Genomic DNA, 16923 nt, shown 5'->3' on the forward strand with positions numbered 1-16923 from the left:
CCCACATCATAGCGGAGTCCCGGCCGTGTCACACCCGCCAACCAATCCAGTCAGCCGGGGGGACGTGACTTGCTGCATTGAAGCGGCCGCGTGGCTGGGGATCACCTTCTTGGTTTCAGGCCTTTGTTGTGGCCTTAATTCGCCCATTAATCTAAAATACTGGTGTCCATGTGTTTTATTATTCAACAACTGGGGTAGGGTTCAGGGCATTGACATGCAATGAGTTTCCCCTACTGAAACTCTATTCCAAGGACAACTGAACCCACTTTATGTGATGACAGCATTTTAGTGATGGCAGCATTTCATCCATTATGTTATCCTAACCATTAAGTGGATAGCCACTTCCTCCCTGAGAGGAAAGAGGAATGAGTTTCCCCTACTGACAGAGGTATTCAAGAAAAGTCCCCCTTTCAGCTCAGCTCCAGAGTTGGTTACAGACATCTGTATTAACTGGAAGACAACATTACCTGCCACGGCTGTTGATCTGTAAATTTCCATCTTGCTCCACCTGCCATTGCTCTGCAGTTTAATTTGGTGGACTGCATGGTGTGCAAAGCATGTGCCAAAATATAGATTGCATTGTAGATGCTGTAGCTGTGGGCTGTCATGCTCGTTTCAAAAACAGACCCAGGAAGGCTCTCAATATTCTCCTCCCCAGTGCAGAGTTTGCCATCTTTCTTCTCTGAAGCAGAATCATGAAAACCACAATTAAATGCCTCTTCCCAGAAAACCCTGAGAAAGCCATCTTCTTTTTCCAAGGTAGGCTTTCTCATCTGAATAAATTTCTGGAATCCTGGAAGATCCTTAGAGTGAACTGCAAAGGATAGAGCCCCATGGAGGAATGTGATGTCCCAACCTCTTTGAAAGGGAAATGAGGTGAAATCCATCTGGGCTATCATAATCCAGATTTTTCTATTCCCTTGTATTGGCACATCATTCATTTCTGCAAGCCTGGGTAGTGTTCTCATTCCCATAATTGTATGAATTTCACCATGTACAACCACAGCATTGGCAGTGCTTCCCACAATAATGTTCAATGTTTTTGAACCTTCTTCCACCATTTCATCAAACTCACCAGAAGAGGTAACCTTAGGGAAACTTTCTATAAAATCAAAGCAGATACCCTTATGGGCAAACATGGGGAGAACATTTTGTACAACTCTCTCTCCAGTGTCATCATGGAGTTGAAAAAGCACACCAATCCACACCCAACGAAAATGCAGCAGTAACTGGAGGATCCCCTCGTATTGCTGAGTCCCATCTGGGAATATCCAGTGGGTGAAAAGGGCTTGAATGTCATTAGTCGTCACAGGAGAAGAGCCATAGATGAGCTGAAAAGGGTCATTAATAAAATCAAGGGAGGAAGGATGATAACAAATGCTGATATCAAAACACCAATTAGACTCAAAACCAGATTTCAATCTCTATTTAATTGGTATATATTAACCAGGGGGATTCAGCTTTTTGGTTATTTCTGTTAATTTAGAATTTGCAGTTTGGGGAAATACTTGGATATTAATGTCTCTACATCAAATAGAACAATTATGCAGCTATGTTTATGGCAGAATTTGCTGCCCTTCATATCTAAAGGAGGATAAAGTAAAGAACAGGTAAATAAATGCGTGTTCACAGCAAACCATGATAAAGCTTTCTCATCTGAATAAATTCCTAATAATGATTCCTTGAGTTAACTGCAAAGGATAGAGAACCACAGAGGAAAGCTATTTCCCACCACCTTTGCATGGGAAATGATATGAAATCCATCTGGACTGTTCTAATTCCAATCTTTTGATTTGGTATGTATTGGTGCATCATCTGTTTCTGCAATATTGGGCATCCTTCTCATTATCATAATGTTGTGATTTCCAACATTCACACTACTCCTAGGAGCTGAGGCAGTTTCATCCACACCAATGTATTTTTTGAGGGGACTGAGCCCCCTCAATATTCAAGGGGCATTCAGTTCCTCAAGGCATCACACGCATGACATCAGGGTGTCATGTGACATCACGCGCATGAAGTCATTATGTCATGCTGCATTGCACATGGGCCCCCTCAATCCACGTAAGAAGATGGCACCTCTGCAGGATCCTGTCTGCTTGGGTCTCCTTCCAGTCAGGAGAGGAGAGATCTCCCAGAAAGAGAAGACACCCAAACCCGTTAAGAGGGCTGGTGATCCCTTGGGGCTGTTATGCTATTTGGAGAACCTCAGGAGTGGGAGTGATAGAAGGTGGGGAAACTGACAGAAATACTACCTTGTATAAGAACCAAAGTCTGAAACTGTAACACCTATGCAATGTGGTTTAAGAAACTGAAGTAATGAAAAATGGAAATGAGCTGATTGTTTACCAATTGTAACATCAAACTGAAAATAAGGAACTGCCATTTTAAATAAGCTGTATGTTCACTACCTTGTTTTGAAGCCCGTAACATACATTAAATTGAATATTAATAAGTTAACTGTTTCCTGAAAGAACTTTATCTCCTGATGCATCTTTTGTCTTACCAACTTTATTCTGCAAAATAAATCTTTCTTATTTGTTCAACTTCTGCCTGAAGTTGACCTTTACCTCACACACGCTAGATAACCCCTGGTGGTTACAGAGTTTTACAGAGGGGGATCTGCTTCAGTAGGATTCCAATATCACTTATTTCTGTTGATTTGGAATGTTAAAGTTATCTTGGGAAATATATAAGTGATTTTTCAGCAGGCATAGGAAACATACAGTTGTGCTACCACAGGCAGCAGACGTTTCGTTACAGTCCTGCACAGGATTAAAGTGTCCAATGAGGAATTCTTCCACCTGAGTTTTTAAGGAGATGTAGAACTGAAGCAGACACATATTTTTGGTTGAAAAATACCAACCTATGCCCACTATTTGCCATTCCCTTGATATTTTGTTCTTCAGTTACCAGCATGCAACCCAATGAGAGTTAGTCAAAGGCAACTGTAAACGGATTTCATTATGATCCATGTTCCATGCAGACCTCTTACTCTTGGCATCTTGTACATAGACAGGATGGTTGACATGTGGAGACATAAATCAGAGTTTGGCCCCCCAATGACCGCCTTTGGAGTCTCCTGAACATCACACTTGTAGTTGGGGAGGAGTCTTTCTTGGCTAGAGAGAAGTTCCATGGAGGCTTGGTAGGTCCAGCTTGGACTGAAATGGCTGTTATAGATGTGGAAACCCAGAGAGATATTGGGCAAGATTTGGGGATCCTTATTTATCTCTTTTACAGCAAATGTCAAAGCCAGGATATGCTGGTAGAGTTGTGTCACTGGCCTGTATGGAGAGTAACATAGTGCGTAACAGTTCACCTTCACCAAAATGTGTGGATATACTGAAACACAAACCTGGATGTTTTGCTTCCTTGAACATCTAACTCCTAGCCTGGCTTTCAGTCCTGCTAAATACAATCATCCATGTCCAGATACATGCACATGAGGCCACATCTCACAGGGAGGTGCCTCCACCCCATGTCACCCCACCAATGCCTGGCCTCCTGGGGCTGCACAGTGGTGGTGTCTTCTGGTGATAAACTCTGTGAGCTCACAAGATCTTAGGAGATCTCACTAGGCGCCACTGTGGCAGCCATGGCACCTGTACAATGGCAGCTGCAGGAATTCCCTGGCCCAAGGCAGCTGTTTCTATTTACCTCACGGCTGGTCTGGCCCTGATTGCTACTAGTTCTGTTCTATGGAGGAGGGGGAGGAGAAAAGTCTGGTTAATGGGATCATCTTACTAGATGGTCCTGGTTGCGGGCAGAGTCTCAAGCAGGTTCCCCACCCCCACCCTGGCGTGGGTGGAGCTATTGCACACATGCCGGGGTGGCACCACAATTGCCCAGGGCTATTGCCCAATCATGTCAAAGGGTGATAGTGGGGGAAATCATAAAAGTGGCAGCGTGACCTGTGCCAGGCTCCTGCCTCGTGCTGCCCACCCGCCCGCCCTTTAATTTAGATCGTTTGGCCTTGCTTTTGACCTTGGTTGGTTGCCCGGCTTGAGTCAGGAGCCAGGTAGGAATTTTTCCATTTGGCAAATTGGCACGGGCCACTTGGTCTTTGCCCACCTCTTAGCAATCATCACAACTTTGTAAGCTTCGGCGGTTAGGCATTGGCTTATGGAGAATGGGGGAGGGGAGGTCGGCCATCGCCTGCCCCTCCAGTGTCAAGGGTATTCCGTTAAAGGAATCCGGGGCCTGGTTCCTGTCCGAAGTCTGCTTGAAGGGTGAGGGCCATGCCAGGCCGTATGGGAACACCAGGGGAGATGCAGGCCGGTTCCCCCGAAGGAATTTCCCTTTGGGTGGTTTACCCTTACAGACTTCCTGCAAAGGGGGCAGGAGTCAGATATAGTCTTGCCAATGCCTAAGTCAATACTGCTCTCATTCCTGTAATCAATAAAGTTGTGGCCAAATTTTTGCCCAAAAACCTTAAACAAAATATCCATGTCCGTGTGAATTTATTTACCTTAATGGGGGGTCTGCTTGAGGGTCTTGCCACGCAACCAAAAACTTATAATAAAAATCACCTCTAATCTGAATGAATTACCACTTGGCTTTGATTGAAGTCAAATATTAAATAAGAAATCCTTCACTCACCATGGTAAATGAGTGGAAAGCCTTAACAAAGTGAATGGGGATGTTACTTTTTATGCTGCCTTGCAAACTTTTTAAAACAACTGAACACTGGTATAAACCTACCATATAAGAAGAAACATGTTATCACACACTGCAGAAGTCACTTTGAGATATCAGATCTGCCCCCCATGTCTCATAAACACCAGAACTACATGGAAGGGAAAGGGTAATCATCATAGACTAGTGGCTAATATTGTGAAAACATTTTGGAAAGTATGTCTGTATCTCAGGCTCATAGCATCAGTACTTTTTATATTAATACCATAAATATATATATCATTAGAATGATAATCTAATGCAGAATATAATGCAACAAACAGTGTTGAGTTATCCTTAATCTATCAAAAGTTATAGCCCTACACTGACTTGCTGGATCATGACCTTGTCATTGTGAGTGGGCTTGCATGTTCCTATGACCCTTTTGAGCAAAGCCACCGGGAGTCTCGTAATCCCTGCAGGGTCACCCAAGGCAGTAAGGTCCAAGGAAAGGAGCTAGACAAAGAATGATCCAAGAAGTTCTCAATGGCAGGACAGACAGAAGATAACATGTGGCATGTTACAACGGCTGTGAAGGTGGATGGAGGCTGCAGCAGATAAGAACCTACTGGTCATCATGAAATTTATGCCATCGGAACAGAGCCTTACTGCAAAAACTGTGCATTGGTCTACACACATAAAACAAATTATGCTCCTGGGTGATTCTAATGCAAGAGTTAGGAGAAATTTCAATCTGTGGCCTGGGACTATTGGGAAAGAAGGAATTGGCAGCAGCAACCAGAATGGAATCTTACTTTTGATGATATGTGCAGTGCACAACCTTGTTATTACCAACACAAACTTTCAACGAAAAAAAATAAGAACATCATGGAGGCACCCTCGGTCGAATCCCTGGCATCTCTTAGACTATGTAGTTGTCCAAACTGAAGATCGTTGTGATGTATTCCTTACCAGAGCTATGACGAGTGCTAGACAGATCATCCCATGGAGTAAAGCAAATATTTTAATTCACCAGGTGTTTTAATGAGAAACCAAGATTGTATGTTTCTAAAAATTGTGCTATAATTCCTTGGTTGCTTCTGACTAAAAAATTTCTTTAATCACTTCCACAGATTTTCTGTTGGATTCAGGTCAGGACTATTCAACACAGTTTGTGGCATTATATTCTGCATTAGATTAACTTTCTAATGATCTACTTTTGAAGTTCATTCTAATGGTATACTGTTCTTATAAGCCGTCAAACCTTAGAAATACAGTTTTTCCTAAAGTTTACCACAATTTTGACCACTAGTATAATGAGCATCACCTTCATCATATGTCAAATGCAGAAATATATTCTTTACAGTATATGATATGGTTTTTAAACACACACACACACTTCCTTACAGAATGTCATCGAAGAGTTCAGGTGTAGGAGGTTCATCGAAGGCTATGCTTGAAGTTATATAGATTTGAGACATAACGCCAGCAATAACAACATCTCCAGACTGATAATATTTGTGAAGAATAGGAAGAGGGTCACTGATGGAACACGGAGCAACAACAGCCTTGCACTCATCTGGAGGAAGCAGCACTGACGCCAACATCATGGAAAGTACCATCCTGCACAGAGTATTGTAGGAGCAAGAGGAAACTTGCACACAGTCTGAGGCAGCAGCACAAATACCAAGATTGCAAATATTACCATGTTGCAGGGAATTTTTTAGGCGACAATTCATCTCTTTGCACCTTGTCATCTGAGTGATATTGAGCAGCAAAGTCTCACTGGGATGGTTACGAAAGCCAGATTTTTGCAGGGAGAAGAATGAGTGAACAGTCTGATAGTGCCCTTGGTGTAAGGCCAAGCTCTGAACATCACAGGAGATATTAATAGCATCTTCAAGTCTTGATTCGTAGTTTTCATGCAGCTACTGGAACACCCCAGAGAGTCAAAGAAATGATCGTGATTACTTTGATAATTACAGGAGATTTCTTTGATAATCAGCCTCTCAGTGATTTAGGGGTGGGGAGCATGTTTATCACATCACAGCCAAAGTCTCAGCTGGTCCCCTTAGTAGGGAGAGCAATAAGAGTTTATGGAGAGTCAGCAAAAAGAGAGAGAAAAGGTTACCCAGAAAACTACTTAAGATGAAAATATAGAATAAAAAAATAACTGCTTTGCCGTTAATTGTTCAAAGAGGTAGAACAAACTTTTGTCATGGTCTGGGTTACGGGCAGTCAGAGTTCTGACTTGGTACGTCGGGACTGGGGTTGAGGTCGGGAAGCAGGAATCAGCAGTCCAGGGTCAGCAGTCCAGGGGTCAGGAAACCAGGAGTCAGGAAGCACAGCTAGGTGGGTAGCGTGTTGCTGTAGCAAAGAGCCAGAGGGAACTGCTGGTCTTATATACCCCTCCTACCCTTTGCCACCAGGTGCTACGAGTCTTCCGTCAAGCCTCACCTGTGCTCACCCTTCCAGGCCAAACTCACGAAGGCCCCAATCCTGCGAGGCCCTACCAGTCACAGGGCCTGGCTCCTGCACACACTTCTGACAACTTTGCACAACCTTTAAATCAAGTCCATTATCCATTTCATCAACCAAAATTCTTATTACATTAACTAACACCATCTGGACAAACCATAATTTTCAGCTGAGAACCAGTGTGATGTAATGGTTAGAGTGTTGGACATGGGAGACCAGGGATCAAATCCCCACTCAGGCAAGAAGCTCACTGGGTGACCTTGGGCAGGTCACAGACTCTTAGCCTAACCTACCTCACAGGGTTGTTGTGAAGATGAAATTGGGAGAAGGAGAACCATAGTATAGAAATGCTATATAAATGTAATAAATAGATAAATATGCAATAATGAAGTTTAGATTTAAAAACCTGTGAATTCAGTGATTTAGAATCTTTGTCTATGAGCTTTACAATGCTTGAAACACTATCATAGCAATCAATTTTGAACAAGTTATGTCCAAAGGGGAAATGCTATAGTATTCTTTGTATCATGACTATTCTTAATTCTACAGTTCTAAAGATTGTCGGCTGTGGTTTTTTAACAAAATCAACCACCACCAACTTTTGAGGTCTAAAGCCAGGCATAGGCAAACTCGGCCCTCCAGATGTTTTGGGACTACAACTCCCATCATCCCTGACCACTGGTCCTGTTAGATAGGGATGATGGGAGTTGTAGTCCCAAAACATCTGGAGAGCCGAGTTTGCCTATGCCTGGCTAAAGCTTTATTGTAAACAACATGGTTGATCTTGTGATTTTATGGGGCACTTGATTTGAGAGGTGACCTGGATCTCCCACATCCCCTGTGGGCCATAGGTGACATGGGGGTCACCATGATCTGATATCACAGAGACATCAGAGAACCCATTTTCCCCACATGAATGATCAGCTGCTCATTGGGCCTGAAACTCAGCAAACATGGTCCTCTGCAAGCCCCTGCTATCAGCTGATCTTTGGGGCCTCACAGTGCTGCATATGGAGTTATGCAAGGCCCCCCAAGAGCTGGTTGTTGGGGTTTCCATGGCTTCATGAACACAGTTTTGCAAGTCGAACTATCAGAACATCATCAGCACTTGTAAAGTGCTTTGCACGGGGTTTTGTAGGTTCTCCTGACAGCTGAAATGTTCTTCAGTCCAGCCACTCTGTATCTGTCCCAAATGGAGAAGATAAACTCAGAGAATCTGGGTCTCATTTGTAGGCAGATGAGGGCCAGTGGGTAACAAATGTCATTCAATTGTTTTGAAGCCCCACTTGGAAATGTGGCAACTTCACATTGTGAAGCCAGGTGCACATGTACATACATCTGTATCCACAGGTGGGTGATGACGGAAAGGATTAAAAATGCCACCTCTTAATTTGTCCATAATGTTCTGCCATGTTATACAGGCTTTTGCAGCTACATTCTGAGATCAGCAGCCTTTCTTGATTACATATAAATAAATACAATACAGCTTTTACCTAAATATATAAAGTATAGCCTCAGCAGAAGTTACATGTTTCACACCAATGATGTGTCCCCATGAAGGGATATACCTTTAGCACCTTACAAATGGAAGATCAGTGTATTGGCAGGATAACAAAGTGACAGAACAACTTCATGGAGTTAAAAATTGGTCTCAGCTTTATTTGCTACAGATGTAGATTGGAGGCTATTTCTAAGAATGAAAAGGATAAGAGTTGAGAAATACAAGGAATTACTTTTTCTGCTTTTCATTCAATAAATGCCAGCAAACAATGCAAAAATTAAAAACATTAATGAAAGTTGATTCCTATTTGCTCCTCAGAATTAAGTGGTCTTTGCTGTTCAAGTCGGGCCTCAGAAGAAGTATGTACAATTTGGGGGCAAAGATACAACCCAGCAAACCTGCGCTGGAGGCCAAGATGCAAAAGACCTCCACAGCCACCATCTGCTTTCCTTTGGTGCTCAGATAAGAGGGAACAAAGGACAGCCAAACGCTGCAGAACACCAACATGCTGAAGGTGATGAACTTGGCTTCGTTGAAACTGTCCGGCAACGTCTTGGCCAGGAAAGCCATAGTGAAGCTGACCATGGCCAGGAATCCCAGATAACCCAGGACAGAATAAAACATCGCGACAGAACCTTCGTTGCATTCCACAATGATTTCCTCCAGCAGAGAATTCATGTCCACATCTGGGAATGGAGGAGCCGTGCAGAGCCAAGCAGCACAAATGCTGGTTTGAACGGAGCTGCAACCAAGAAGAACCGAGTTTGTGAGAGATTTCCCCACCCATTTCCTCATCCTGGATCCTGGTTTGGTGACCATGAAAGCCAGAACCACCGTGATGGTTTTGGCCAAGACACAAGACACAGCAATGGAGAAGATGATGCCAAAAGCAGCTTGTCGTAAAGAGCAGCTCACTGGGTGAGGCTGGCCAATGAACAGCAAGGAGCAGAGGAAGCAGAGCAACAGGGAAGTAAGCAGAGTGTAGGTGAGGTCCCGGTTGTTGGCTTTGACAATGGGAGTGTCCCCATTCCTAGAGAAGACGCCAAGTATCAAAGCTGTGAGCAGAGAAAAGACCAGAGCTAAGGAAGCTAAAACAACCCCTAAAGGTTCTGTGTAGGAAAGAAAATGTTGGCGTTTGGGGATGCATTGATCTCTGTCCTTGTTTGGAAATTGGTCATCTTGGCATTGGAAACAATAATCCTTATCTGAAAAAAATAAAATTGAAATGTGTGATATATGAGTTCCAACAAATAAGACATTAATTAGTTGGAAAAAGTATCAGATATAAGTGAATATTGAAAACTGTTTGTACAATCTCCTGTCATTGTGCATAAACCGCAATAGGTTCTACTCTGTCTTTCATCTGCAGTTAATGATCAGAAACATGGCCTTTAATTGTGCCCTTAGCTAAAGTTGGTCACACCCAGAGAGATCTTCATGGTGATGGAGGCTTCTTGAGAACAGTCACTTTGGGCTCAGAGGCTGGGCTGAGGACAGTTCTGGGTAAGGAGATCATTTCATGCTTTTTTCTGGCTCACACACCTAAACAACAGATAACACCAGACATATTCCACACCTATTTCCACAGATCTCACTTGTAAAAGTTCTGGATTTAGTTTCCCCAACTATCTCTTTTTTCTTCCACATATCAGTGCAGCTGCTCTTCTGTTTAGGAGCACTGAACTACTAATAGAGGGAAACAGTTGAAATAGACATCAGGAAGATTATACAAAATAGCAGATGATGTCTCCTACCCATTTGATTCGAAATCATCCCATTTGGACATGATCCACAATCATAGCAACAAAATGGCAACCCTTCCTTCTTTTTTCTGCTGTTGCCTGGCTGGCACTGATCATTACACAAGGCAAGGGGCAGCACCTAGCCATAAAAAGAGGAGAAAATGTAGCTCTCTTGTGCCTTCTAAACAACACAGTTTTAACCAAAAAGAAATCAGTTGGCTGATTAACGTTATTCCAGAAAGGTGTGTTGTATAAATAAACCGCAGTGTAAATATTGGGAGTGAATGAGAAGGAATATTGAATTTTTCATTTGCATAAAGATGGAGGATAGAGAGAGGACAGGTAAGACAACAGAATTTGAAATATGTAAAGGTAAAGGGACCCCTGACCATTAGGTCCAGTCGTGACCGACTCTGGGGTTGTGGCGCTCATCTCGCTTTATTGGCCAAGGGAGCCGGCGTACAGCTTCCGGGTCATGTGGCCAGCATGACTAAGCCGCTTCTGGCGAACCTGAGCAGCACACAGAAAGGCCGTTTACCTCCCTGCCGTAGCAGTACCTATTTATCTACTTGCACTTTGAGTGCTTTCGAACTGCTAGGTTGGCAGAAGCAGGGACCGAGCAACGGGAACTCACTCGTCACGGGGATCGAAGTGCCGACCTTCTGACCGGCAAGTCCTAGGCGCTGTGGTTTAACCCACAGCGCCTCCTGCGTCCCCAGAATTTGAAATACAGGGAGTTAAAAAAGAAGGTAACATAGGAAGCTCCACAAGACCATCAATCTTCTTTCAAAACAAATGGGTAACTTAGCATCCCTTTGTCTTCTGAGATGTAAATCTCACTTGGTTCAGCATGATTTACTCGTACATAAATGTGCAACGCATTGAAATGTTTTGAAATATATATCAGGGATGTGGAACCTTTGGTCCACCAGATGGTATTGGACTGTAACTCTCATCAGTCTGAAAACCAGCCTGGCCAGTGATCAGGGAGGATGGGAGATGGTAGTCAACAATATTCCATATGCAATACAGTGGAATATATTACCATTATATACTTTCAAACCAGAACTCTAAAGAAGAAAATATCTACTTCTCACCTCATGTGCGATGGTAAAATAACATGGGTTATACTTAAACAATTTGCTAATTAATGATAAAGAATATCTACATTAACCTTATTATTTGTATTCTTAATAAAAATATCTCATTTTTAAAAATCCAATGGTCCCACCTGATTAAAAGCTCTGTGCCATGTGATGGTTTCCACATCCACGCTGAAGTCTACGTTTTGTGAGTCTTGTGGAACTATCTTTCCTACTTTCACTCGGGAGAAGGTTTGGTTTGGAAAAGTAACCCAGTTAATAATATCAAATCCACCTGCTAACTCCCCATTCTCATCAAAGGACACTAAGTCACCAGCACTGTTGTTAAAGGAGATACTCCTCAAGAACAAGTGCAGCTAGACAGAAGAAAACAAAGGCAAAGTTTTAAAAAGGAGAGCTTCGTTGATTTTAGAAAGGAGAAGTATCCATCAATATTTTTCACACAATGGAAAGTAGTCAAAAACTGTGCAGTCTACAACATTTGAAACACATTAGTATTTCTAGCAAGTACAGCTGGCCTGCCACTTGTGTGCGGGTTCAGCTGTGGGGTTTGTGTGCAAAGGCAAAATGGTGCCATGTCAGGAAGCCCTGGAACTTCCCCTCCTGCAAGGTGGGTGTGCAGGGAGAAGGGGGCAAAGAAATGGAGAGAAGCTCATGGTGGGTTTTCCCTCATCTCCATCTTTTGTTTGCTTTTCCCCACCAACGTAAAGTGACCTGAACTTGCAGGTCCACTATAATCAATGAACATCAGTGGAAGCAAGTTAAAAAACTGTCCAGGTAATTACATTTGAAAATAGCCCTATATGTTCCTCTTTAGTGCAGAAACAAATGCAGCTTCTAGAAAATAGTTGGTGGTGATGGACAGAATGGGTGTGCGGTCATGGGTAGAAACCAACCTTAGTATTTTCAAACAAATTCTTAATTTTTCTTAATTCTCATTTGTCTTGCTCAACTTTGCAAAGGTTTATTCTGAATAGGAAATCTCACCTGCCAAGGTTGCAGTTTTGGAGGATCAAGCCCACCTATGCCTGCCATCATTCTGCGTTTTGACATGGATGAGTGCATCTGATGTAAAGAATGTGCAATGGCATAAACCGCATTATAGATACTGTAACTTTGGCCAGTCATGGTCATTTCAAAAATATGTCCGGGAAGGCTCTCCAGACTCTCATGGCCAGTGCAGGTCTTTGTGTTTGCCTTGTGCCCATTGGAAGCAGAAAATAAACAGTTGAATGCCTGTTGCCAAAAAGCCTGGAGGAACCCATCTCCATTTGGAGAGTTGGGGTTCAGGGTCTGAAGGAAGTCTTTAAATCCCTGGACTTTCTCTGTGTGAATTGCAAAAGACAAGGCACCATCAAAGGCTTGTATGTCATAATACCTTTGCATTGTTTCTGAAGTGAAAGCCCACTGGGCTGTAAAAATCCACACGGTGCCTGTAGACTTCTCTGCAATATCTTCAGCTAATGAATAGAAATATTGCATCCATTTCACAACTGTAATGGTCTGAGGTTCTGCGCACAGAACCAAAATGTTGACTTCTGAGGCCACCAGGAAAGAGGACTTGGCCCGAAGGAGTTCCAGGGAACCAAAATTATCTAGACCCTGAGATATGGCTGGTAGTTTTTCATTGAAAGCCGTACAGACTCCATGCTGAGAAAGCATTGGCACTAAGGTTTGCATAAAGGTCTCTCCATTTTCATCATCGGATGCCACAATTCCTACCCATGTCCACTGGAAATAGAGAAGTAGCATGACAATCCCTGCATATTGATATTTCTCATTGGGCACCGTTCGGTAGAATGTCTGGGGCTGCAACTCTGGGCTTCTCACTGGAGCTAATATGCAGTAAGCAATCTGGAGGAAGAAATAAATCCCACAAGAATTGGAGAGTTAGAGGAAATGGTTATAAATAAAGGCATCAAGTTTTCCTATACTTTGCGGTAATGTACACCACTAAAATAATTCAAGATCTGGACCTATACCCACAGGTTTTGTTAGTTGGGAAGAAAGAAGCACTGCTCAACGGAACGGTGGAGGGATTGTCTGTTCAGAAACTCTTTTGTACTTGGACATTGTCATATATTTCATGAGGGGGAAACCTGTGGCTCTCCAGAACTTCTTGGTCTCCTTGACAATTGAGCAAAAGTGGTCAGGGCTAGAGGGCATAATCAGGACAAGCATTTCCCTTGCTTAGTTTGAACTTTTGTGATGAGACACAACTAGATCTGGACCTATACCTACTTGTTTTGTTACTTGGGAAGAAAGAAGCACACCTCAACGGAACTGTGGAGGGATTGTCAGTTCAGAAGCTCTTTTGTCCTTGGACATCATTGTCCATGTTTGAAAAAGAAAACGTTCTGACCTCCTTTGCCTGGTCCTGGCACAAAGAGTCCTTGAGAAAGAGTACTTTGCAGAATGCTGCTTTTATTCTTAAAAAGTCTTCTCCAACCACGACTGACAGCTTTATACATATCAAACTCAACCAGCTTTCTACCAACCCACACCACACACAATCAACGACCACTCTATATATACAGGCATATGTAGGGGAAAGGGTGCATGAGTCATGAAGACTTTGCCAATTCATTGAATGCTGCTGACTCATACCGACTGGGTACCTTTTATATTAAAGAAACAGCGGCCAATTTTAGGCCGTGACAATCATGGTATATTTCATGAGTGGGAAACCTGTGGTTCTACAGAACTTCCTGGACTCCTTGACCATTGAGCAAAAGTGGTTGGGGCTAGTGGACAAAATCAGGACAAGCAACTCCCTTGTTTAGTTGGAACCATTCTGATGAGACACAACTAGGGATAGGAGAGGAATTGAGTTCAATGAACATCTTAATAATTTAAAAAAAAAAAACCCACCTGATTCACAATTCCTGAAGCAATTGGTGAGCCAAAATGCAGCTGTCCTCTGACATTTGTACTTGTACTAAAATGACACTGGTCACAAAAGTGAATACATTAATGTAAATGAAATTAAAAAAAAATTACATTAGGAAAAATAGCTGGGAAATCGGTGGATTAGCCAGAACTGCTTAGGAGGAGCAGGGTTTCTCTGATCTCTTGCAGCTGGCCTTGGGCAACTCCCCCAGATGCTTTTGTATCCGTTATATTTTTAACTTTCACCTCCTTTTTCGGAAAAATGAGCCAAAGTAAAAGAAAGCATGGACAACTCAGAAGACCATTATTGTACCTGAGGCAGAAGAGCTTCACAGCCCCCAGTCTTACTATACCTGTGGAATCTTGTAGATGCCTAAGACAGTAGCCATGTGGAGAGAGATGTCAGAGTCAACTCCTCCAATAACAGCGATATTTTCTTTTTCCTTGTCACATTTGAAGTTGGGGACAATCCTTTCTGTGATGGACAGATGTTTCAGGGTGTTCTGATAAGTCATCCTTGCATTTAAGTAGCTATCATAGACGTGGAACCCAAAGGTCGTATTTGGTACAATATTAGGGTTCTTGTTTATTTCTTTCACAGCAAACACCAGGGAGAGGGTATGCTGGTAGTACTTCAGTATTTCTCTAATAAAAGAGTTATACTATTTGTCAGATGTATTCTCATCCTCTCCCTCTTAAGCACATAGGTAACTTCCTGGCTCACATGCACCTACATAAGTTGCCACATCCTTCCCTTAACTCCTTATTTCCTTTCAGCAACCAACGGACACTCAATGGATGAGAAGTTCCCAAGTCAGAAATTCTGACTGGTGCCTCTCAGATAGTTAGTGTTTGGTGTAGGTGGGTAGTAGAGACTAGAGCAGATCAGGTGGAACAGTATCTATTCTTTCACAGTTACTGAGTTTCCATCTTTCCCTCCTTCAAATAAAATTGTGGCTGTACAAAAAAATACTGCAGCCAATGTTAGTCATAAGAGAAAGTCCATTGTCATGAATAGTATGAATGTTAGGCCCAGAGCAAATGGAAGAATTCGCAAAGCATGATATGCTGCCAAGCGAAGCAAAAAACGAGTTTTATCAAGAAAGATTGTATGACTGTGTCCAAAAACATTGGTGTTGTTTCCTGAAAGCAACGATCTCCTGATAACAGGAAGAAGTTGGCAATGGACAACACTAATTTAAAAAAACCCACCGACAAGAACAGGGAGGAGCTGGCAAAGGGACACGGATGTGTGATAAAGGTTTGGAAAATACTGTCTGTCTGCTTTGAAGTAGAACTGCGAAGGGTTTTCTTGATGGTGGTCCAGGAGGAGAGCAGGAGGAAAGCAGTGGAGACAGCCCCTCTGCAGACAATCCATGGACGGCAATGGGAAAGAAGACTATAAAAATGACTCCTTTGCATGCCCTCAGGGCTGCTGGGACTAGCGCTACAGCTTGACACCACAGCTCTTGCATGAGGCTTGATCAACCCATGTGAAGGGCCTTGTATGTATGGATGAATGAATGTGGGAGTGTTTGAACCTCTTGCTACCAATGTATTAATGTATACTTGATTATATGAAATAAATGTTACATGAAAGGTGTGTAAACCCAGATGTGGTCTCCGACGTGTGTTATTGAAAGTCCTATAACATATGGGATATCACTTGTCTCTCCGGATTTCAAAAGAACCAAGTTACCACAGTTTGGTGACATAAATGGCGCTGTGAGCAGGATTCCGAGAATGAGTGATATATACGTATTGAAGGATGACTAAATAGACCACACTATGTTAGGTGTATTAATTTCAATGGGTCTCCTTTGCATATAACTAAATTTTGATACTTTGTTTTGCAAAAACAAGTTTGCAACTGCTGTTTATATTACCCAATATGGTTTACATTGCATAGTAGCAGGTATAATACAAAATCTATGATATTCATGTGTCACAGCATCTGTGTCTGTCAGGTTAAAAGAGAGTGATTGTGAAAGTGAGGATCAAGCTTTGCTGCAAAGGGAAACAGACATTAATGGTGTGAAAGGAAACACAGAGGGAGGTTGAGGATGAAGTTGGGAGAAAGCGGTGAGAGCCATGGGGTCAGGTGATGAGAAAGAAGAACAGGCAGACGATAGAAAGCCCAAGAAGCGGAATAAAGCAACAAAGAAGAAGATGACCAGATGACAATGTAAAGAGAAGAAAATAGATGTTTAACATTACTACCTGACAAAAGTCACATGGAACCATGTTCTGAGCATGACACTGTATGCTTGGTGCACTTGTAGCATACACGAGCTCACCAAGGGTACGCTATGAAAGATAGAGTTTTTTACTTACAAGAGTTCATCTGTAAGCTTTGTGTTTGGGTGCTCATGGAAATCTATTTCTTCAAATACAAAGCCAAAATAGGTAACGATTCCTCCAATGATTAGGTCCCCTCTCTGATAATTCTGGTATGGAAGCTGGAAAGGCTCCATCATGGTGCATCTAGCATAGTGTTCCTTGCTCTCAGTTGGAGGCAACTGTAGCCACAGGAAGAGAAGAATTTGCAGCAGAAATGTTATGACCATCTTGGAGCTAACAGGGATGCCAAAAG

The sequence above is a fragment of the Podarcis raffonei genome, chromosome 16 (genome assembly GCF_027172205.1).
Source record: "Podarcis raffonei isolate rPodRaf1 chromosome 16, rPodRaf1.pri, whole genome shotgun sequence".
NCBI classification, from domain to species: Eukaryota; Metazoa; Chordata; class Lepidosauria; order Squamata; family Lacertidae; genus Podarcis; species Podarcis raffonei.